This window comes from Danio rerio, chromosome 1 (genome assembly GCF_052040795.2).
Source record: "Danio rerio strain M-AB ecotype USA chromosome 1, GRCz13ab, whole genome shotgun sequence".
NCBI lineage: Eukaryota > Metazoa > Chordata > Actinopteri > Cypriniformes > Danionidae > Danio > Danio rerio.
In genome coordinates, this window is record NC_141021.1 from 22,697,155 (window position 1) to 22,722,028 (window position 24,874).

Sequence of the window (24,874 nt, forward strand, 5' to 3'; positions counted from 1 at the left end):
ACTGCACATGTCTTAATCTAGTTTCTGCTTAGTTCATTTATGACTCGGATTAAGGTAATCAAAAATCACTGTTTAAATGGTAGACTCTTACAGTTTTTTACAATTGCTATGACACTTTTATCAATACATTTAACAAGTTTCCTAAACTCTTAACACAGTTAACACAACATCCGTCTTCGTGGGCTATACAATTAACACATTTCTTGTTGTTTTGACACAAAATGCATCCAGTTAACACAAATTTAAAATGCTTTAACTTCTTTTACACACAAACACAACCAAGACCAAAACAATGTAATTTTACAGTCAAATTTACAAATGCTTTAACACAGTATGTCAGAACAGATAACACCATGTTCTAAACAGAAAGTATATAGGATAAAGTCAAAGTAAACAGCTGTTCTAATTGTGAACTGAATTTAAATTGAAACATAAGTTTATTCCCTGTATTTTATTCAATTGCCAATGAGAAACAGCATATTGCGGTTATATAAATAAATAAATAAATGTATATATATATATATATATATATATATATATATATATATATATATATATATATATATATATTTTTTTTTTTTTTTTTTTTTTAATTTATATATTTATATAACAGCAATATGAGTCTCTCATATATATATATATATATATATATATATATATATATATATATATATATATATATGTATATATATATATATATATATATATATATATATATATATATATATATATATATATATATATATATATATATATATATATATATATATATATATATATATATATATATATATATATGACAGCTGGAAAAAGCACACTAGCCCATCTAGAAAGCCCATCTAGAAAGCACACTCATGTCTTGTTTTGGTTTTTCCAATCACATGATCATATGTTCTAATAGTTGACTCTTGAGGTTTTTGAAAGGAACAGTGAGCGCATCAAAGAACTCTGTCACCAATACGTCCATGTAAGATTATGCATTACAGTCATTACTGTACTATACACAGTGTGTTTTGCAGTAAACTACTCTTTAAACCTGGAGTTCATTGGTACATACAGTACATATACAGTACAGCATTTGCATACACTGTGTCTAATTACTTTCAGAGAGTCATGAAGTTAGAGGCCAATCAAGTACCACATGAAATTTTCAATGTTGACAAGGCTGGGGATGTCGCCGTAGGAAAACATAATAGGCCAAAGGGCCACAGTTACCGTGCCGGGCCACAGAAGATATCAAGTATAATGTGGATGAGAACATGTGACAAAAGACTGGGAAGTATAGAAGATTACTTTGTTATTTTATTATAATTGTGGTGCTTTTCCTGTTTGCAGTGATGTCCTTCTGCAAAAAAAGTCTGTACTGCAGAAATTCTGTGTCTGTATTTTTTTTACATAAACTGTAAATTTTATAAAGCAATTTTTTTTCTTCGTTTTGTATAGAATTTTTGCCGTAAACGAAAGAAAATGCATGCATTTACTTAACCCAACGAAACAAAACTGTAACGAGACTTCAAATATAAGGGCAGAGCTGACACATAAACTAATGGAGTTTCTGTAATGTCAGCTGATGATAGTGTTTTTATTGTCAGTTTGTTCTGATTGACTTAATGTTTCTGTTGGAAGAGAACATGTGTTTGTGTTTTGAACAATAATTTCATTTTGAAACATGATTGCAGTGTTTTGTTAGACGTGGTGTAGTGTGTTCGTTTATTATTGTATTTTGAAAAGTAGTTTAGAGGTTTAGTTTATAATGTGTGATTTTGAGCATAAAATTAACTGTTTTGCCAATTGTGTGTTTTAGGTGTGTTGCTGCGTTAAGAGTTTAGCAAACTTGTTAAATGTATTGAAAAAAGTGTCATAGCCATTGTAAAAAACTGTAATTAGAGTATTGTCTTAATCATATTAAAATCGGATTACTGGTGCCAATGTAAACATACTTAGTCACATCAATATAATACTTTTAATACTATGTTTAATTATCTGGAAATTGATTACACAAACTTTATACGAAACTTTTACAATCAAAATGTTTTGCCCAATCTGCCATAATACAAAACTTCAGATGCTCAACAGTCAGTGGTTATTATTATGCGCCATGCATTTTCAATAGAACAATGTCTATTCTGATCTAGACTACAGAAAGGTCAAGCACATCACTTTTGTGAGCACATGCAGAATGAGACTTGACTAACCATAGACTTACCATGAAAGGCGTTATCTTAATGGCAGTATATGTCACTTGCCAATATATGCCTCCATGTCAGATACGTTTTGTTCACATTTCTCACACCCATGCCGCTTGCCTTGCTGTTCCCTGAACCATGACAGATGTTTGTTTTTGCATCTGTCACTCATGAAAATCTGGACGGACTCTCTGAACATTGAGACTGTAATCTCAATGTCTGGTTTTCCAAAAATGTGGTTTCCCATGCGGAAATGTGGACTCCTCTGAGATCAGCACACATCGCCATTGTGTTCTTGGTGATCTTTATTTGCAAACACTGAGATGCTAATTTTATACCCAACCATGAACCCCAGGTAAATCACCAATTCACCTTCTTATTGTGGACTGCTTCAAAACTGTCTCATTTCGATCCTATGACCTTTTCGCTTTTAATTAGCTTCTATCCTAACTTTTGGGAAGTGTGTTGCTGCCATTAAAACCAAACTTTGTTTATATTTCAAGAATACAATTTATTTGCTCATTGAAAACACTGGAAATCTTTTCTTTGTACTTTTGTCAATTAAATAAAAGTTAAAGAAAATCAGAAAAGTGCAAATTATTGAATAATATTGCATAAAAAAATTTTTTTTTTGGACTTTGTCTTGTTTCATTAAACACATAAACTGTCTCAAAGTCAGATGAAGATCATACAGCATATCCAGGGCTGTAGATCTTTACAATAGTTTTCTTGTGTTGTCTGTTTTTTTAACATGGTCAACATTTGTTTCCACCTGTTCCTTGTTAGTTTACTGATTTAGTTCTGTGTATAAACTCTTTATTTAGTTTAGTTTTAGTTCACTGTAATTTTTTGTCATTATCAAACCTTGCACTGTTCAAATGTAACATAACCCTTTTGTTATGTAAGGAATGAAAACATGTAAAAATGCATCAAATAATTATTTTTTACATTTTCTTTTGCATGAATCTGTTAATCAACCTTAGTCCTGGTCAGAACTACTAAATGTTTTTAAAATTAAAGGATTTTAACTCTTTAATTGCTAAGTTCACAAATGATGTCACTGATTTGTCGAAAAAAAAAACACACACAAAATGACCTATTTTTGACATAAAAGGTAATGTGGACTGGATTTTAAAAAAAAAACCTTTTATCATGGTCTTGGACATTTGCATGATTAGTAACAACATTGGCTTTGACGCATCCTTAGATTTTCATTTTTCTCTCCCTAATTTACTGTTGGTGGTGTTTTTTGCCCCATTGACTTCCATTATAACCTTTTTTTTATTAACCCTATCTAAAAAGTTAGATAATAAGATGATCAACAGTAAAATGACTATTTTTTACCTCTTCCCAACAGGGAAAACTACCAACAATCAAAAATGCATGATTATATGCTGTCATGGTTTTGTAATCAAAAAATGGGGTTATAATGGAAGTCAAAGGGGTAAAAACAGCCACCCACAGTAAATTAGGGAGAAAAAAATGGAAATTGACCAAAAACAATGCATCAAAGACAATGTTGTTTCACATGTCCAAGACATGTGTGATAAAAGGTTAAAAAACAATCCAGTCTACAATTACTTTTTATATTGAAAATAAGAAATTTTGTGTTTTTATCCTCCACAAAATCAGTTACATCATTTATGAACTTGGCAATTAAAGAGTTAAAATCCTGTAATGTGCTTAGCAATTTAGTTGTTTTAATCAGGACTGGGCGAAGCAGTGGCGCAGTAGGTAGTGCTGTCGCCTCACAGCAAAAAAGGTCTCTGGGTCGCTGGTTTGAGCCTCGGCTCAGTTGGCATTTCCCTGCATTCGCGTGGGTTTCCTCCGGGTGCTCCGGTTTCCCCCACAGTCCAAAGACATGCGATAGAGGTGAATTGGGTAGGCTAAATTGTCCGTAGTGTATGAGTGTGTGTGTGTGTGTGTGAATGTGTGTGTGGATGTTTCCCAGAGATGGGTTGCGGCTGGAAGGGCATCCACTGCGTAAAAACTTGCCGGAAAAGTTGGCAGTTCATTCCGCTGTGGCGACCCCGGATTAATAAAGGGACTAAGCCGACAAGAAAATGAATGAATGATCAGGACTGAGGTTGATTAAAAGATTTATGCTAATTTAATTTAGTGAATGTTTTCATCCCTAACATAACAAAAGGGTAGTAAATTTGCCCAGAGTGTAGCGTTGAGCTTTTTTTTAATTCTAAGCATTTTCTCAAAATATGTGTCAAAATAAGATTTGTCACCAATCATCATTTTGCCAGCTAAAGCACAGAAAAAGTTTTTTAAAAAGTTCAAGACTCAAAATTACCCCAGAGTGGATAAAAACATCCCAACAGTACATAAGAGTTAAGTGCGATTGTGTGTTTTTTTTTACCAGAAAGTTTCCTGTGTATTTCTGTTTGTGGATTCAAGAATATTGAGATATAATTCCAGAGTCTTTTGTGTTGCTAGTGTTACATCCGCATTACTTGCCAACTAGAGCTTAAAAGAAATTTTTGGCGTAAAAGAAAAATCAATAACTTTGGCCCATATTATATATCCTTTTGCACAGCCAAAATACCTGTGTAACATAAGACTGGGTTTGTGGTCCAGCGTCAAATATGTATCCGAGAGCAAGAGCCTGACTGTCCTTGTGTGACAGTCTTAGTAGCCAAATGAGTGCGAGCACACTTTTGTTCTCTTGTTGTTTTCACTGACAGCCCAAATTTAGCCTTGTTTTAGCCAAGGCAACTACGTTTAGACGTCTATTAGACATCTATTAGACATTTTTTAAAAACAAAAAATGCTAGCTGAGCTAAAGCTTGACTTCGTAAAATTAAATTTCAAATCAAATCAGAAAAATCACAATTAGATATATTTCACAAATCCCATCCTGTTATCCTGGTTATGGCAACCAACATTCATTCATTCATTAGTAGGGCCAGACGGAATCTGCTGACATTTTTTCCTATTTCTGTAAAAGATTTAGTAAAAAATCTGCAGGTTTATGCAGAATAATTTTGGGAGTATCATAACTAAATGCAAATCCAATTAGATCCACTTTATTTGGTAAACAAAGCAAATCTTCTATATAATATATCTGCTAAAAGGCAGAAAATATTACTTTACAAACTGTATTTTGAATCAATTATATTAACATTTTCATAGTAGTCAATAATATGGTTTAAATTAATTTAAAAAGTGAATAAATATAAATTTGCATACATTTATACAAGTAAATAAACAGAATCAATGATGGGGTAAAAATCTGGGCCTATTCATTAGTCTCTATTTCAGAGGTCGCCACAGCCGAATGAACCGCCAACTCTCCGGCATACGTTTTACTCTGCGGATGCCCTTGAAGCCCCAACCCATTACTGGGAAACATACATACACACTCATTTGCACACACACATACACTACGGCCTATTTAGTTCATTCAATTTACTCGTAGCGCATGTCTTTAGACTGTGGGGGAAACTGGAGCACCTAAAGGAAACCCATGCGACCACTGGGAGATCATGCAAACTCAACAATAGAGATGCGCGGATTAGCTGAAATGTCACCCGAATCCACGGCTTCATGCTAATTAACACAAATGTCAGTTTAATAAATCTAGTTCTTTATTTTAAGCATGATGATAGGCCAGCGTGGATTATTCGTTATTACAGTTTTTCTAGTTTGCTTTGACCTGGTTAAAGAAACTAGGTTCCTCTTCATTTTCATTATCACTATCCCAGCAGAGCAGAGGACCGGTCTTGCAAATGTGTAAACCCTTTCTCATTGGGTTGACACATTTTCCCCACCATTTTTCCAAACAGTTAACACAGATGTCATTCAAGCAGTCCAAACTCCATTGTTTTAGTTTGGTAACCAAACAGAATCAGAGCAGAGATGGAGCAGAGAATCCATCTATTCCTAACTATTAAAAACTACCAACATCAGTATGAAATCACTGAAGCACTGGTTTGACACTCCTTCACACAAATCTTCAATTAGCCATCATTCTGCAAACCTTATAAAAACGATGGAAGGTCTGTGTTGTTCTGTGCCAGCATTGATGAAAGAGGTCAATATGGCTATGTCCTATACTCCCAATAGATTTGACTGTATATTAGTTTACATGTGTTTTCTCTAATATTTACAGTATTTTATTACTTTTGTCTGTTTTTTTTTATATACAGTATTTCAGTTTTCAGCAACAGTTTGAAAAATGTCATGAATTCAATATATATTCAATCAAAGCACATCTTATTCTTGATCCAATTCTTTGCAAAAAGGCGAATTTGACATCCCAAATAGAGACAACAAATGTCATTGGCTATAAGCTACAATGGCAAGCAATGGTGGTGCATTTTGAGTTCTGTATTTTGTATTTTGTTGTCCATTGTGTAATGATTAATTGAAAGAGCTCATATACTTGTTTGCAAGTTGTGTAGTTTGAAGGTAAAACTAGCTTTTGTTGCATATGTTAAATGTTTTGACATGATATGTGCCTTTTGCAAGCAAAATTTGTCATTTTGACCATGAGTGCCGCTGTTTAGGCCTGTGTGTTAACTGTTTTGAAAATGTGGAGCTTCAGTTGACAACTGCATCCAAGCAATCGAGAAAAACTGTAACAGCAGATTTATTGAGCTAATATGTGCATCTCTGATAGTAAAATAATAATTGTAAACCGATTGAAATGAACATTTTTTTAGAAAAAAACATACATCGATTTACAGCCGTTGCATATTACATACCCAGCACTTGATTCATCCTTGTTAACCACTTCGCTAAAACGCTCCAGCACGGCACTTTTCTTTCCTTCCTTTTGTTTTTGTCTCCCTTTTTAGGTTTCTCTCGGATCTGTTTCGCCTCCATTTCTGCTTTAACAAATGGGCCTCCACCATGGGCATATTTCTTTTTTTAAATTAGCGTGCAAATTTGGGCTTTCACACAATTTGAAAAAAGATGATTTTCAAAATCGCAAAAGCTGCAATTATTTCGATGAGGAAGGCAAGCGCAAATAATTAATTAATCCAACTACCGTTACTTAAAAAGCAGACAACTGTTACAGCAGAACCCACAAGCCCCTATTTCACTGCTATAGAGATAAAAAAAAAAACTGTGAACTCCATCTCTGCTCTGCTTCTCTCTATGTGTGTGTGTGTGGACCTTTGACCTGCTTGCGTGTGGTAACGTTTAGTCTCCTCTCTCGGCTGTTACAGCGACACTTGTTTATACACACACACACACACACACACATACACACACCAGCGTGTTACTCCACAGCGTGAGTTTTCTCCATCGTGTCTATCGCGGATCAGCTGTGATAATATTAGTGTGATAATACAAGGCAATCTCACAGCAATTCTTAACTTTTTGATTTAGTGGCTAATTTGTATGAATTTGTACGATCTAATTTGTACAATTTAGTACGATTTGCTCATCACCCAATGACGGTTGGGGTTAGGGGTGGGGTTGGGTGCCACGCCTCCTCTTTAAAATCTTACATTTTGTTCGACTAAACTGACAAAACATAAAATACTTATGTTTCCACGTAAGATCAACCTGGATAATATTAGTTGCAGATCAGCTATGATAAAATGATGCATTATAGATCACGGCTGTTTATTTGTATCCGCGTCACTAATTAGTGAATAACACCAGAACTGTGCTGACCATTAGAACCAATCGCAGCCCTTTCTGTTGAGTGTGGGAACACAATGACCAATCACAGGTGTTTAAGAACTCGTTCGACAACACTCAAAAAACAAGCAGGATAATTTTTTCATTTATTTCCTTACTATGTATGTACTTTAGTTTTGTTTGACACTGTAACCACGGGGGATGACACACCAACAACTGAGGTAAGATCCAATATGCAGGTTTATTCAGCGTCAAGCAAGCAATGGTCAAATCAGGTGTAAACAGGTATATGCGGGCAAATCCAGAGTCGTAATCAATATACAGGCGATAGGTCCAAAGGCAGGCAGCTAAACAGGAGAACAAGGTAAACAAGACTGGGACTCCATCCCAGCAAGACTCCGTCTAAACACGGAGAAACAAGACAGGGAGAAACGCGTTGTAGTTTCACTGATAGCAAATAAGACTCTGCAAACTGAGAGGGTGAATGTGTGGCTTATGTAGGGTGTGTAATCAGTCTCTGATAGTCTTTAGGTGTTGCAAGTGTAATCAGTCTAGATGAGTGAGCATGTGTGAGTGTGACTGGAGAGCATGTATGAATATGTAGTCCAGGAGAAGGCGGAAGTGTGGTCCATGGTTTGTTGTGTGAGAACCAGCGATCTAACTGAATAGGATCGCTGGTGATCATGACAGACACATTCAAAGAGTGTTTTTTTTTAACAGGTGATATTACATGTACAGTTTATTTATCTGACTGCAGTATTAAAGAACAAATCTGTATTACAAAAAAATTCTAAATATAAATATATTCAAAAATGATACATTTTAATACAGCAATTCTTGTGGTGTTAACTAAAATCTAAAATTGTGTATGGAAAGCATTGTCAATGCACCTTAAATGTCATGAAATCAATATGAAAATGTAACAATCTAAATATAAAGGTTTTATAATTCTATAAGATTTTATATATAATTTATTTAATTGAATTTAAAATACTATAGTTATTTTCTTAATTTGTCATGACAATTAACTTTATTGAAAAAAGGGTTTTAAATGCACAGTAGCATAGTGCAACATACATCGTGATTATGCTTGGTCATTCTTTGGTGCTGTCATAACCACCACATCAAACCTGTTGCTCTTTTATGTTATTTAACAGTTATTAAACAGTGTTGTGCAAGTTACTTCCAAACTGTAATAAATTACAGATTACTTGTTACTGTTATTTAAAAGTAATCCCTTACTTTACAATATTACTCTCTCAGAATTGTAATATGTTACATGACTCTTATATTACTTTTTAATTACTTTCGCCAAAATAACTACAGAATTAGAATGTAACATTCTAAAATGACAAATGTACCGCAGAGCTTTTTACATCCAGTAGAAAGCGATATGATGTAGCAGAATGACTGTGACCTATCCAGACTACTATATATAGTATATAATTGGCAATGTTAAGGCTCAGGACAATTCAAGAAAGGATGACAGCCAGAATAACAAATTATCCAAGTCTTTTAAAAGTATGGTAGAGGTAAAGTAATTATCTGGCAATATCTGTGAATAGCTTGGGTACATTCATATTAGACACAAAAAGCCGATATGTAAACTCCAATGCAATGACAAGATGCAGATTTTGTTTCTTTTCTTATTGTTTCCATTATTTTATTTACTTTAAATTCAAATGGTTCACAACACAAAACTGTCATGCACAAAGTAAGCATGATGAACATAGCATTCTCAGTACAAAGGGCAATTAGAGGACCAACCCCTCAACCTCAGTCATTTTAGGCCATAAAAATGATCATATAGGCTAAACATTGTCTAACTGCTCAGAAAGAAAACAGATCAAACAGATATTCATATGCCTCTAAAAAGACTAATTTAATCCACTGAAGGAAAGAAACTTAATTTCTGCTGCTTTGGCTTATCACTTATCATCTTTATATTTTAATATACAAACCATATCAACATTGTTGGGATAACCAGTTTAACAGGAGGATATCTGGAGAGCAAAAGCACGAAAGGAAGAGGAAACACAAGGCACAAATTGTGTCTGCATCATCTGACGGAGCGAGAGCAGATAAATCGCATATGAGCAGCTAGTGTTTTGAGTGCGCTTGCAAGGTTTTGCGCACGAGCAGTGTATATTGACAGCTCACAAGCAGTTTTGTCCATGAACAGAGGAAACCGGCAGAGATTCGCTTGCTTGTATTACATGAATGCGCTCTCGACGGATGCCCTTGAAGCCCCAACCCATCACTGGGAAACATACATACACACTCATTCTCACACACACATACACTACAGCCTATTTAGTTTATTTAATTTACCCGTAGCGCATGTCTTTGGACTGTGGGGGAAACTGGAGCACCTGAATGCGCTCTCGACTTTAAAATATGCACATACGTCAATCTCGCGAATATACTGTCTTCTGCCATTTTCATCTATTTGCTTCTTTTCCGCTGCTGCGAACCAGGCTGAGCCAATAGCCTCGGACCTCGAGCTCAGGGGCGAAAATCATTCCGCATTCAAAGTAAAAAGTTCCAATAGCCAGAGGGAGATTAATAACAACATAAGCGTATATTTACTAACCACGAACAGGAAATAGAACTTATTTGCAGTATTTTTTATTTGTTAATGTCTTGCAAGCGAAAAGTTTGTTGTGACACAGGCATTACTGAACATGTACTGAATAATATATTACTGAAAATGTGTTAGTAATGCCTTACACTACTGCGTAACAGGAAAAAGTAATAAGTTACTGTAATACATTACTTTTGTAATGCATTACTCCCAACACTGTTTATCAAATTATAGTAAATCAAAATTTTGATCAGATTGCAATTGCATTTTTTTTTCCATACCAGCCCTTGCACAGCCTTATTGTAATTAAATCATTGAGTGGATGAAAAGAAAGTAACATAATTGTGCAGCTCTAAGAATGAATAAATAAATAAAAAACATTTCACATATAACTTCATAATATTAAGAATTCATAACATGCATACCAGCACTTTTTAGAGTAATAAAACCCCTGTACCATGGATTGTCTAAGCGTGAGACAAAAACAGCAAATCTATTTATTTTTAGGTGAACTATTTCTTCTACACAAATGCAAATTTTTAGAATATTGAAAAGGGTAAGCTCCTTGTCACTGGTGTGAGGTTTGTATTCTCATTGTTAAGAAACGGGGGCTGAAGAGCAGAATCAGTGCCTGAAGCTGCACTGGATGACAGAGAGTATTGAGTTTAATCTGATCTGAGAATGTGTGACCGAGCATTGGAGAGAAAGAAATGGATTAGACACTGATAACGCCCACTTCTAAGCCAGCCTGGCTTTTTAAGCACAATAAATCTATGCAAACATGATATAGACACTAACTCAAAGCACTGCCTACCTAATGTATTTAGTCTTTAGTTGATACACAGTGTCTCTTACCTTGATAGAAGCTACTAAATGATATACACTCCGACCAATGAGACAGAAATCAATTGAAGAATTAAGTGTGTTTACTTTGTTCTTTGAAGGTTCGGTTTTGGGTGGACTAAAGCAATAAATCATCTTTTGGAAATGTCATGTTAACTGTATGTAGTCCATAAGAAAAAGCACTTAGACTAATAGACTAATAATGCTATTGTAGTTAACTAAAGGCTTATACAGCATGTTATGCAGACAAAAATTGCATATGTATTTCATTTATAGGTCACACTTTACAATAAGGTTCATCAGTTAATGTTAATTAATGCATTTACTAACATGAAAAAACAATGAACAATACATTTACTGCTGTATTTGTTCATTTTAGTAAATGTTAGTTAATGAAAATACAGTAGTTCATTGTTAGTTCATGTTAACTCATGGCGCATTAGCTAATGTTAACAAGCATGGACTTGGATGTTAATAATGCAATAGTAAATGTTCAATTATGATTAATATATGCTGTACATGTGTTGTTCATGATTAGTTCATGTTAGTAAATGCATTAACTAATGAACCTTATTGTAAAGTGTTACCACTTTATAAAATTATTATTTTATTGAATTTAGAATAGCATACTTCATTTTAATCTTGCTCTTATTTTGCATGATTGCTACCATGACAGGTCTGCTTACTGCAAAAGCATAGTAAGTCGGGAAGAACCAAAAAGGGAAATTCTTTGCCGAAACCAAATATTCTGTATGCACTTGACTAAAACCTAAAAGAGTAAAAGCTTTGTAATAATTTTTTATTATTTTATAAAATAATATATTATTCTAATGTTACTCAATAAGTAAAAAAGCACAAAAAACATCTTATTGAATTAGTCAAATATTTTATTGAGTTGGTATTATCAATGTTGGCATTACAGAACAGTAGCACAAGCAGCAGGAACAAGAGTTTATACTACGTAGAAATATCTTGTCAGCGTGTTATTTGAGCGGGAACATTATTTTCCTTTTCCAGTGAGCATGTGTGGTTTATGCATGATAACAGTATTACATGAGCAAAAAACCCACAGAGGAAAATTAGGATATATTGAACTTTGACCACCATCAAATGGGCTGTTGCATGGCGCAGTGAAATGAGTGGCTATCATAGTGCAGTGCATTCCGTTTCCAGCGTGAAAGCCTCTACACTTTTTGTTGTGGCTACAGCTGGAGGGTGAGTGAAACTAGTGCGCTGAACTCTAATCTGCAGTGGAGCGAAGCATAAACTTTTTTAAAACTCTTTTGGCCATTTTTTATCTTTATGGTAAAAAATTCTAAAGTAAAGTTTAGCAGTAAAGATATACATACGGTTATTGCTTTATAAGCGATGTCTTACATTCAATTGGAAAAGATTTAATACATGATACAAGGCTCGAAATGCGAGTTCCTAGACCAGAGATGCCCAAAGTTGGGCTTGTGTGCCAAAGTTGACCCATTGTAACCTTTGATTTGGCCCAAGTTTTGGAGAGGGTTGGGACGAATGCCTTTAACACAGAGATTGTCGTTTAAAATTTGACGTAACTTTTTTTTTAGTTTTACTGCTTAGAAACAAAAAAAGCTAACTGAAATAAAAAGTTTCAATCAAATGTTGAAAATGAATCTGATGTTTAAATATGTAAATACTGTAACTTTATGAATAGTAAAAAATTCTGTTAAAAATTAGATTTTATTATATTTTATTGTAATAAGTTCATTGTTATATTTAAAAAAAACATATAATAGTTAATATAAAGCAATTTTCTTTAGTCATTTCTAAAGATTATTGAATAAACTAGGAAACTGGGGGGTATTAAGGAAACTGTTGTTGTATTAAGATGCATATCTTTTGTATATATTCCTTCTGTTAGATGTTCCCAAGCCTATCATGTTAAATGATAACATATGGACTGAACAAATATGGTACACTCTGGTGCAATTTGGTGCATCCCTAATTCTAAACCTCAGTAGATCCAAATTATTTTGCGGCTGATCTTAATTTTACAGCCTGTTTCCCAAAAATATTATAACTTAAGTAACACTTGAAATAAGTCTATTCCCATACATCTATTATTGGGGAAAATGTTCAGGATATGACTCAATGTATTGATATATTTCAGTACATAGAATAAGTTCTCGAATAATCATGTTTTGTCTGCTTTGTTAAATGCACTCGGAACTGCAATGAGCATCCATAATCTTGCATATACAAAATGTCCTCAATAGACAGAATACTTCGCTATCAGGAAAACAGCCCAGGTTCCTAATTGGATTTTATTGTTAACAGTGCCTCTCAGTAAATAAATCCTGTGTCAAAGTACAGAGATCACAGAGATACAGAGAAAATTGCCGGTTACTTTCAAAATATTTAAATATTTATTGTGTCAAGTTGCTTGTCCATGCAAAATCCTGCAGTATACTGTTTAATTATAACAGCACAACTTGCACAAGTACTAAATAATGGAGAAAGATCTAATAGTGCATCTAATAGACAAAATCAACCTGGGACATTAAAACCTGAACTTTCCTAAGCATAGTAATCTTGTTAAGGAAAAATGTTCATAAATCTGTTTCTGAGACCTAACATAGTTTTACCCAGCAGTAAGGTCAAATGGGATTGTGGCCAAGGTGTCAAAAATGAACAACAATGTCCCACAAATTCACAAAATGTATTTTTTTTTTTTTTTTTTTAGTTTTTTACATCAGTGACTAAATTCTCTCATCATAAACAAAAAAGTGCTGAAATCATTTAAGTATAAAAGAATGATGTAGTTTGATATACTAAATTCTGATTTTTCTTCTGATAAAAAATATCATGGATGAAAGCCAGAATAGGACTTACAGTTGAAGACAAAATAATTAGGCCTCCTATGAATTTTTTTTCCCAAGTGCTGTTTAACAGAAATGTAATTTTCACCAATTTTGGTGAGCCTGTGCAAATTAAAATCTGTTTCCTGCTCTTATCCCACAGGAGTGGCACCTGGTTTGGTCTTCTGCTGCTGTAGGCCATCCACCTTAAGGTTGGACGTGTTGTGCATTCAGAGATGCTACTCTGCATATCTCGGTTGTAATGAGTGGTTATTTGAGTTACTGTTGCCTTTCTATTAGCTCAATGCAGTCTGGCCATTCTCTTCTGACCTCTGGCATTAACAAGGCATTTGTGCCCACAGAACTGCTGATCACTGGATATTTCCTCTTTTTCTGAGCATTCTCTGCAAATCCTAGAGATGATTGTGCATGAAAATCCCAGTAGATCAGCAGTTTCTCAAATACTTAGACCAGCCCGTCTGGCACTAACAGCCATGTCACGTCCAAAGTCATTTAAATCACCTTTCTTTCCCATTCTGATGCTCGGTTTGAGCTGGAGAAGATCGTCTTGGTTAGGTCTACATCATACCTGTCAACCCCCTCGTTTTTCCCTGGATTCTCTCGTATTTTACTGTTCTATTCCGCTATCATCCTGTAAAGGTATTTTCTCGTATTTCTCCCATATTTTCAGTCTTTCTCTGAACAGCCGAGCCTCCCTATGCGCAACCCATACCACCGAACCACCAGGGGTCGCCCCTTGCTCTAAAACGCGAGTCTTCTGTGCTTTGTTTAGAAATGAAAACACTTATAAATAAATATTAAAAACGGCGCGATTCCATTTCCTTTTGATTACAGGTGCGATTGCCTATCCTATACAATCCTCAAAACAGTCATATAATGGTGCATGACTGTCAGCTGACGTGCTCCATAGTGATAAACAGATGCTGTTTACCAAACGGATTCTGTACACGCGATTGAAGCGGAGAGAAAGTCTGGCTTTTGGGTGCGTGTTTGCACAGACATTCAAATATAATTAATAGTTATAACATATAAGGATGTCAATTTTGTTTTTTGTTTTTTCCCAAACACAACTAATTTCGTCTTAAATAAGCAAAAAAAATTAGGAAAGCAGTCGAATGCTTTCATTATTAAGTCTGCATTTTTAAAGTGACACCTCTTATTCAATGTAATAAAAAAAATCTTAATAAATGAGAGATTCATTCGTTGCTCTTTAATCAGAATGTGTAAGTTATACAGTGGCGATACGGCTAATGAGATTGATAGCTTGATTCTATTTCATTATAATAGCTATTAATTTTAATAAGCTGAAGTTAGCTAATGTATTTGCTGCTAATGTATATTTTTATTTTTTATTTTGGTAATAATATTAATAATAAAACATATTACTGACCATTTAACTGTTTATTTACAATGAAACAGCTCCAAGTGTACATATTTAGTAATTTCAGGAATTTTTAAAGAAGGGGGAGGGGTGAATGGGGGGTGGGGGTGGGGTTGGAATACCTTATTATGGTGGGCATATCCCTTATTTTCACATCTTAATGTTGAAAGGTATGGTCTACATGCCTAAATACATTGAGTTGCAGCCATGTGATTGGCTAATTAGAAATGTGCGTTAACAAGCATCTGGACAGGTGTATAAAGTGGCAGATGAGTGTATATTAAATATGTTTTATAAGAAAACACTAGTTCATTTCAACAAGTATCTATAGTTTAATTTAATTAAGTGAAAATGGAAGAATTGTGAATACATGTACAGTAATGTACAATTTCACATTAATCAATCATCTAAAATTAGAATGAGTCTTTGAATGTGTCATGTCGAATGATGATATCACGCAGAATGCAGTGTAAGGCAAAATATATGATGTGTGTGTACAGTATATCCAGTTTTTATGTTCTACTTTGCAAATGTACTTCCATGTGTACATATACAATAATGTGCCCATTAAACCATGAAGCAGATTCAACTTGTGTTCGCACAGAGTGATCCGCACACAGACTGCATGAAGTCAGAAAGCTAAATATGAGCGTTTGATCAGCAGTCACACGGAACAGTAGAGAGAGTCTGAGCTGGCACTGCCGCACATCAGGGCTTATGGGATACAACTGTGTGTGAATGGGGCCGCACACATGCATGCACTGGGGATTCATTTGTGTGTCAATTGCTCTGGCTGTCTAAACGTGCTGTCAGTACAGTAGGGAATTTCAGTATGGTAATTTGCATGCCATATTCATACAGGGAATCGTGACTGGGAAACAATGTTCTTCTGGCATATTCTTGCTGTAGTGAGGATACCGTAGGATGAGTAATAATTGCAGATATTTTTAACAAATGCATTAGTTATACTCTATAACGATTGTTCTTAATATGTTCTTCATTGACTAAAACAAATCCTCCAGAAGAACTGTTTATAATGAAATGTTACTTAATGTTTGAATTTAAATAATAAAAAAATAAAATACAAAACCACTGGCTGCTAATGGTACATTGAGGTCTTGTAAAGTGAAACCCATTCTGTGCGAAGAATTGAACACTTTTTATTCACAGCCTTAGACAAAAACTCTTGAGCTGTTCAAGATTATCTTAAGCATGATCTTCCTAGACTCACTCAAGCTGATATTGCTAGCGAACAATGATGAGGGAAGGTGTGTGTGTGTGTGTTGTATTATTCATAAAAAGGGTTGTTGTGTTTATCCTGTATGCTGCTGCCAATATAAAATGTTATAAACAAACAACGTCAGCTTGTGTAATTTTGTGACCTCTATAAAAGTTGCATGAGTACAAATATTTTAACATGTTTTTTGGCTGAATTGTGCATTTTTTTTCTATTGTCCATTTTAGGTGAGCCTGTGTGAATTGTAGCCTCAGTTTCCTGTTCTTAGCTGACAGGAGTGGCACCCTTTGTGGTCTTCTGTTGCTGTAGCCTATCAGCCTCAAGGTTCGACGTGTTGTGCATTCAGAAATGCTCTTCTGCATACCACCGTTGTAACAAGTGGTTATTTGAGTTTACTGTTGCCATTCTATCAGCTCAAACCAGTCTGGCCATTCTCCTCTTACCTCTGGCATCAACATGGCATTTGCACCCACAGTACTGCCACTCACAGGATATTTCCTCTTTTTCTGAGCATTCTCTGTAAATCCTAGAGATGTTTGTGCGAGAAAATCTCAGTAGATCAGCAGTTTCTGAAATACTCAAACCAGCCCGTCTGGTACCAACAACCATGTCACGTTTAAAGTCTCTTAAATCAACTTTCAACTTCATGTTGATTAGAAATTTGTGTTAATGAGCAGTTGGACGGGTGGACCTTATAAAGTGGCCGATGAGTGTCATACAAATTTAAATGTGGTTTTCCCTCCACATGTATTTTTCTCAGAGTTCTGGTTGCCATTGACTTACATTTTATGAATCATCACAGTCCACAGTTTCACCTAAAAAAATAACATCTATTTATAATGGCTACATGGCGATGCAGTGGCGCAGTAGGTAGCGCTGTCGCCTCTCAGCAAGAATGTTGCTGATTTGAGCCCCGGCTGGCATTTCTGTGTGGAGTTTGCATGTTCCCCCTGCCTTTGCGTGGGTTTCTTCCGGGTGCTCCGTTTTCCCCCAAAGACGTGCAGTACAGGTAAATTGGGTAAGCGAAAACTGTCCATAGGGTATTTGTGTGAATGAGAGTGTATGGGTGTTTTACAGTGATAGGTTGCAGCTGGAAGGGCATCCGCTGCGTAAAACATGTGCTGGATATGTTGGTTCATTCCGCTGTGGCGACCCCAGATTAATAAAAAGACTACGTCGAAAAGAAAATGACTGAATGAATATAACAGATACTTAAAGGGAAAGTTCACCCCAAAATGAAAATTATTTCACTATTTATTCTCACCTCAAGTTGTTGCAAACCATTGAGTTCCTTTTTTTTCTGTTGAACACAATCAAAGTTATTTTGAAGAAAGCTGAAATTTGTAACTGTCAACTTCCATAGTAGAAAAAAAAAATGAAAATCAATGGTTACTAGTTTAAAGCTTTCCAAACAGGTTTGGAACAAATAAAGGGAAAGTAAATGATAATAAAATATCAGTTTTTGGTGAACTAGCCCTTTAATTTTGATTTTAAAAAATGCTTTATTTAGCTTCAAAATGGGTTCTGCCTTAGCTAAGAATCAGAATCTGATAAAACTAAAGTGTCTATTGCATTAGTTCTAATATACATCAATAACATTTTGGTTGTCATTTTATGGATCTTGAGAATAATGAGATGAGGGTCATCTGATTGGATCTGTCAGCTGTTATTGGCATAAACATTAAAGTCAATTGACAAGACGGTGTATCAGTCAATCAGTGCTAATCAGAAATCATGGCTGTTTCTGCATTTGACCTTGAAGGAGGGAGAGATGCATCTACATTAGCATTTGGTCCTGGGCATTAACATATTACTCCTACCACTGTCATTTACAATTTGAATATGCAGATGTTTCTGACACTTTTTGACAGAAAATACGCTTTGCTAGAGCTTTAAAGTCTGTCTTTTAAGCTCAGACTGAATATTTAATGAACATTCACACATATATGCACACTTCAGTGTAGGGGTGATATAAATGGGAATTAGTCATACCATACTTCCATTGACTGAATAATACATCACAAAGTTTGAGATTCAGATTTTATCTTAGAGATTCCATGAAAAGATCTCAAAAGGGAAAGTGACATCACTTAATTTATTTATTTAATTTATTTTTGTTTGCACCTATGTTGTCTTCAACTGCACCCGAGTAAATCACAATCGAACATTCCAATCAGGCGTTCATTAAAACAATAAAAACCAAACAGAATGAAACATCTGAAATCCAGCTCATAAATTTATTTTAAAATGCCTTAATGCTGTTGTCTGTATACTTATTTGTTGTTAATTTTGAGGATTTTATGCAAAATGTTTATCTCCTTTATGCAACCAGTTTAACAGCTTTAGGTTTATGAGATACCTTCATATTAGACAAATTTATGTTCATAACCCCCCTGAGCACTTCAACTGCTCAGGTAATATCTCTGGTTTAACTTTTTTAGAAGAGACCAAAGTTAGCATTTAACATTAACTGAACAAAGCTCTCTACACATGACGTGCGATGTCATGCTCATTGAGCGGTATGTGTTTGAATGAATCAAGGACAAAAGCAGACATTCATAATCTGGAATCTCCAAATTTTCACCAAGTCATTTAATGTCTTAAAATGATATTTCACATCAACATGAAAAATGTCTGTTATAATATAAGATAAAACACAAAATTCTAACATTTGCTGGTAAAAACCTCTAGATTTTTTGGGAAATGTTAGTAATATGTGCCACTAGTGCCTCACCATAAGCCCATGCTAACAACTTTGATCAGGCAGTATTTTTATTTAGATATTATATTTATTAGATTTATTATATTATATTTTATTTAGCCCCAAAAAATTAAACCTGACTCTCCCCGAGCCTGTGCACCTTTTGTCTGAGCCCGGTCTGACACGTAAGCTGCGTCCAAAACGGCACACTATGCATTTATGCACTATGTACTTATACACTTACACAGCAGCATGGTATATGAATGTAGTGTTGTCCCAAATGGAACACTAATGTTTTTTTAGTAAGCGGAAATTCAAACCACTTCCCTGATGATGTTTGACAGTTGCCAAATTAGTGAAATAAATGACCAAAGTACCAAATAATACCTGCCATGAGTATAACTGCATCCACAATCGGGAGGCGCTATAATCACTCTCGTAGGAGAATTTTGATTTCACAATCCTAAGTAAATAAAGTAATCCAACATGGGCGCCCGATGGTTTTTTAACAGACAAATGCACTTAATAAAATGTAAACATGTCCTTCCTGGCCTCTTTTATTTTAAACAAAAATTATTTTGTCTTAAATAAGCACAAACAGTACGAAAGTAATCTAATGCTTTCATTATAGGTTTGTGTATAGCTCTCCATGCAACTAGGCTAATTAAGTAATGACACAAAAACACAAATGCTTGGTAATGGCACGGTCAGAAGATAGTGTCAGGAGATATCGGCTTGGGCCGAGAATCTGAACTGTAGTCCTTATTCTCTTAACGAGAAATTTTCCATTCTCTTCAAGAGTGAGTTGTGGTTGCATCATGGCAGATTTGCTATTTAAATGGACTTTGTAAGTGCAAAAACAGAACCTTGTGTGGGAGGTCAAATCACATGAGCAGACTATCTATGGAATAACCCGATTCCACCAATGTATGAAGACATTAATAATCTTTTATCTTTTAATATCTTACAATTTCATGTTTAAAGATTTTTTGCGTGCTGTGGCGCATACCTATGTGTGTAATAAGCAACATGTATTGTCATTTATAAGGGATTTATAAAGCATAAATAGTCCTTACTTTAGATTAGGTCACAAAACAGCATGAAGTTGAGTTAATAAAGCATTTATTAACATGCATAGTAACCATTAAACTCCAACTACTCCTAAATACAAAGGGTTTGTAAATAATGCAATACTTAATTTAGTAATGAAAAATAAATCATTAACTAAGAATAAAAGTACAATTATTATGCGAATTATAAATGTGGTAAAAAAAAGTCAAGAATAGAGCATTTGTAGCTGCAGTTATAAACTGCTTAGTAACCTTTATATAGAGTCAATGCTTAACAGATAAAGAATTCACTATTTGCTAATGCTTAATAAATGGTTCATAGTGTGTAGTTATTATAAAGTGTTACCCATAAACCTATTGAATTTACATCATGAAATATTAGATTTAGATTGAAAAATATTAGCTGCTGCTTTATTTTTATATTATTTTATTGCACCATACCGATGCTCATTTGGCAGTGCGATCTTGTTATGACACTATTGATAAAAACTTGAGTAAATGTATCAATCAATTTGTTCAAATAAAACAATACAACACTGTTGCTATATATGTGGCTTGACTATGCAACTATTTCTGTTGGCAAAGAAAAATAGACAAATGAATTGGCAACACTGTGTTTAAAATCTCAGTTACACAGTATTACCTAAATTGTTTGGTAAATTACCAGCACTCCTTTCTTTTGCTGGCATCTAGGTAAGAAAAATGGTTTCTTTCCATATTGATATACATATGGTAGTGCCTGTTCTTATTAAATCCAGTCCGATAAATACCAATTATATTTTGGAACTTGATGAAAGACAACTTAAACCTGATTATTCATAATAAATGAGCTCTGTTGTAAAACATGCACCTGAATTATATATTAATGCGGCAAGTTGTGACATCGCTCACCAGCCATGAACAACTATCTGCTCATGTCGCAACCTTTAATAAGTTCACCTCTTAATAACAAGTGACATCGTTGACCCCGCTACTTTCACATCTTCTCACTTTTGACTGATTGATGGCCTCATTCATCTTCTGACAACACACAATCATCTTTAACCTTCAAAAGCATGCTTCCTCCATAATAATCAGGTTATCCTTGCAGGCACAAGCACATTAATGACTTTAAAACAGCCCTTTTCTCTGCAGAGCAGCAGATCATCGCGTCACATTCTTCATTCAAATGTCGACTGCCTTCTCAAGATTAACCAACACCTTTAAATGAAGTCCTGCTTTCTTGACCTCCCTCTCTCTTTCTTCCACTCTCTCCCTTTCTTACTGTTCCTCAAGGTGATTGCAGATTGTTGGGATTGAAGGACTGTCAGTAAAGGAGAGAAAATGCTCAGTCACTCGTTTTTCATCCTGTCTTCAGCACTAAATCCTCCACACCCCCATTCTGGACCCGCTGATGTGAATATCTTTAATATAGCCCACTCACACACGGACAACACACCACACGCAATGCCTTTAACATGCTGGTGGTTGTGCATGTGAGAGAGACAGCCTCAGATAGCAGAAGCGACAGAGAGATCACATTATAAATGCTGATCACGTTATACATATGCCAGCAGAATTTGTCATTGCTTTTTATCTACCACATACACATATAGACACACACTCCCCCTCACACACAAACACATTAGGTTTCTGTGAATTGTGGGGACTTTAGACTTCTATTGTTTTTAATCTGACCAAATGATATTCTATATCCCTGAACCAAACCTAAGCCCAAACCACCCCCACACAGAAATCCTGTTTGCATTTTTACACTTTCTAATTAATGTCAATACATTTTTTTTTTCCTTGTGGGGACCAAAGACACATCTCAGTTTTCCCTCCACAATTTAGCACACACACATTATGCATGCATGCAGCGCCTTAGCTGTATATTTGGGAACCCCAAGCAGAAAGATTTTAGAGCCCTCACTTGCTCTAAATCAGTGGTGTCCAAACTTGGCCCTGAAGGGCCGGTGTCCTGCAAAGTTTAGTTCCAACCACAATCAGACACACCTGGGCTAGCTAATCAAGCTCTTATTAGGCTTTCTAGAGACATCCATGCAGGTGTAACAAGGCAAGTTGGAGCTAAAATTTGCAGGACACCAGCCCTCCAGGACTGAGTATGGACACCTCTGCTCAAAATAGTGGAGTATGCCATTGCAAACAGGCCCACAATGCATCCTTTTAATGCTTATCAAACACAATTTCAAAATTATTTAAAATTTCATTCAAGTAGACAATGTTTATTAATCTTTAAGTGTCTATTTTCAATAAATATGCGACTAGTTTATGTCTTTAACATCATCATTAGCACTCAAAATTGATCTTGCGCTTATCTCCTCTTATCGTCATTTTTCCCCTCAGTTTTTCTGATGAAAATAGCATTAGATTCGTTTAATTTTTTGTGTTCAATTTCCAAGATAAATCAGGTATATAGGGCGACATGTTGGCACAGTGGTTAGTACTGTTGTCTTACAGCAAGGTTGCTGGTTCAAGTCCCGGCTGGTTTATTTTGCATGTTCTTCCTGTGTTGGTGTGGGTTTTCCTCCGGGTTCTCCGGTTTCCCCCACAGTCCAAAGACATGCGCTATAGGTGAATTGAATAAACTAAATTGGCTTTAGTGTACTGTATAATTGTGAATGTGTATGGGTATTTCCCAGTATTGGGTTGCAGCTGGAAGGGCATTTGCAGTGTAAAACGTGTGCTGGATAAGTTGGCGGTTCATTCTGCCGTGGTGACCCCGGATGAATAAAGGGACTAAACCGAAGGAAAATTAATGAATGAATATTCTTTAGGAAAAGGTGGCATGGTGGTTCAAAGATTAGCACAGTCCAAAGACATGTGGTATGTGAATCGGATGAACTAAATTGGCCGTAGTGTATGAGTTTGTGTGAATGAGAGTGTATGGGTGTTTACCAGCATAGTGCTGGGTTGCGGCTGGAAGGGCATACGCTGTGAAAAATATATGCCGGAGTAGTTGGTGGTTCATTCTGTGGAGGCGACCCCTGATATAACAGGGACTAAGCTGAAGGAAAATGAATGAATGAATTCTGAAATGAAAATTTGTTTTACTGCTACTTTTGATCGAAGTAAGTGGTCTTTATAAATAGAAATATAATTTTCTCTAAAAAAGCCAATCACCAATTTGCCAAATACATTTCAAGAAATATTGTTTTGAGTTGAACCTGTTGAGAAGATGAAAAAATGTTTGAATTTAAAAGAAACTACTTAGTAATTTGTGAGGGGCATGAATTAAACTTCACTATTTGCCAGTAGTTGCCTAGGGTCATATGATTTCTGTGTTGCAGAAGATAGATGGAATTATGGAATTCAATCTTAAAAACAGAATTAATGTGTCAAGTGTCACAAAATTGTGCAAGTTTAATTGAATAAATCATAGGGAGCGCTGTACACCTTATCAAATCACAATTGTTCCCTGATTGAGTTTATTAATTTACTATCACGCATACCAAAGCGTGACAATGATTTTTCCAGCATCTGTTGTCTTACCATATGACAGCATATAAACACATGAACTTTATCTTCACTTCACCACACTTACACACAGACTTGCAGTGTTGAAAAAATACACAATGAAACAAACTGTCAAAATAGAAGTAATTATCAAAAATATATTATACATACAAAAAAAGAATTTATTTTGTAATACTGAAGTACTTCTCACATTAATAAGATCACAAACTAAAATACTTTTAAGCAATAATTACACTTTGATCTTCCATTGTTTTAATTTGAAATAAAATAAGGTTTAAGAAAATGTGCCTATAAATGTTCTTTTTGTCAATCCACAGGTTTTTGTTGACAGTGCTTTAGCAATTTCTTAGCTTGTGAACAAACTGAATAAGTGACTAGCAATGCACCTTTACAATTTGCAGTGTTATAAAAATGTGTTTGCCAGCTGCATCTGTGCTTCATTCTTGAAATGTATAGTTATGTATAGTCAGAAGTAATGCACACTTACTACCTTTATATTATACAATGACCAGGGGAGCAGTCAGAAAGTGCAGTCATTCAAGCATTCTGTTGCAATATTTTCCTCTTCTCTTTTTTACTTTCAGAAGTTCATTAGGAATATTAGTTCAGTAGGTGCACGTTAATTCTGACCAACGGAAAAGCAATTTATGACACATGTCTGCAATTTAGTTAATTCTAACTGGTTTGGACTGGATCAATCAAAGTAACTAAAATGGCAGAAAAATCTACAATCATTTGTTGCCCTTGGTCTGAACCAAAAGAACCGAACCACAGGTGTGAAAACACCTTTAAATTGACAATGAAAATTTTTACATGTAATCAGGTCAAGCCATAAGAACATTCTATCTGCCATCTGTTTTTATTCTCATGTTTAGTTGTTTATAATATATAATGGATATTATGTTTGCAATTTTAATACAAAAATAAATGCATATTTTCCGTCAA

At 35.0% G+C, this 24,874-nt stretch overlaps 1 protein-coding gene across 5 annotated transcripts in view; it reads right to left on the reverse strand.

The window, feature by feature from the left end:
• Nucleotides 1-24,874, reverse strand: part of gria2a (glutamate receptor, ionotropic, AMPA 2a) — a 71,283-nt gene that overhangs the window by 40,283 nt on the left and 6,126 nt on the right.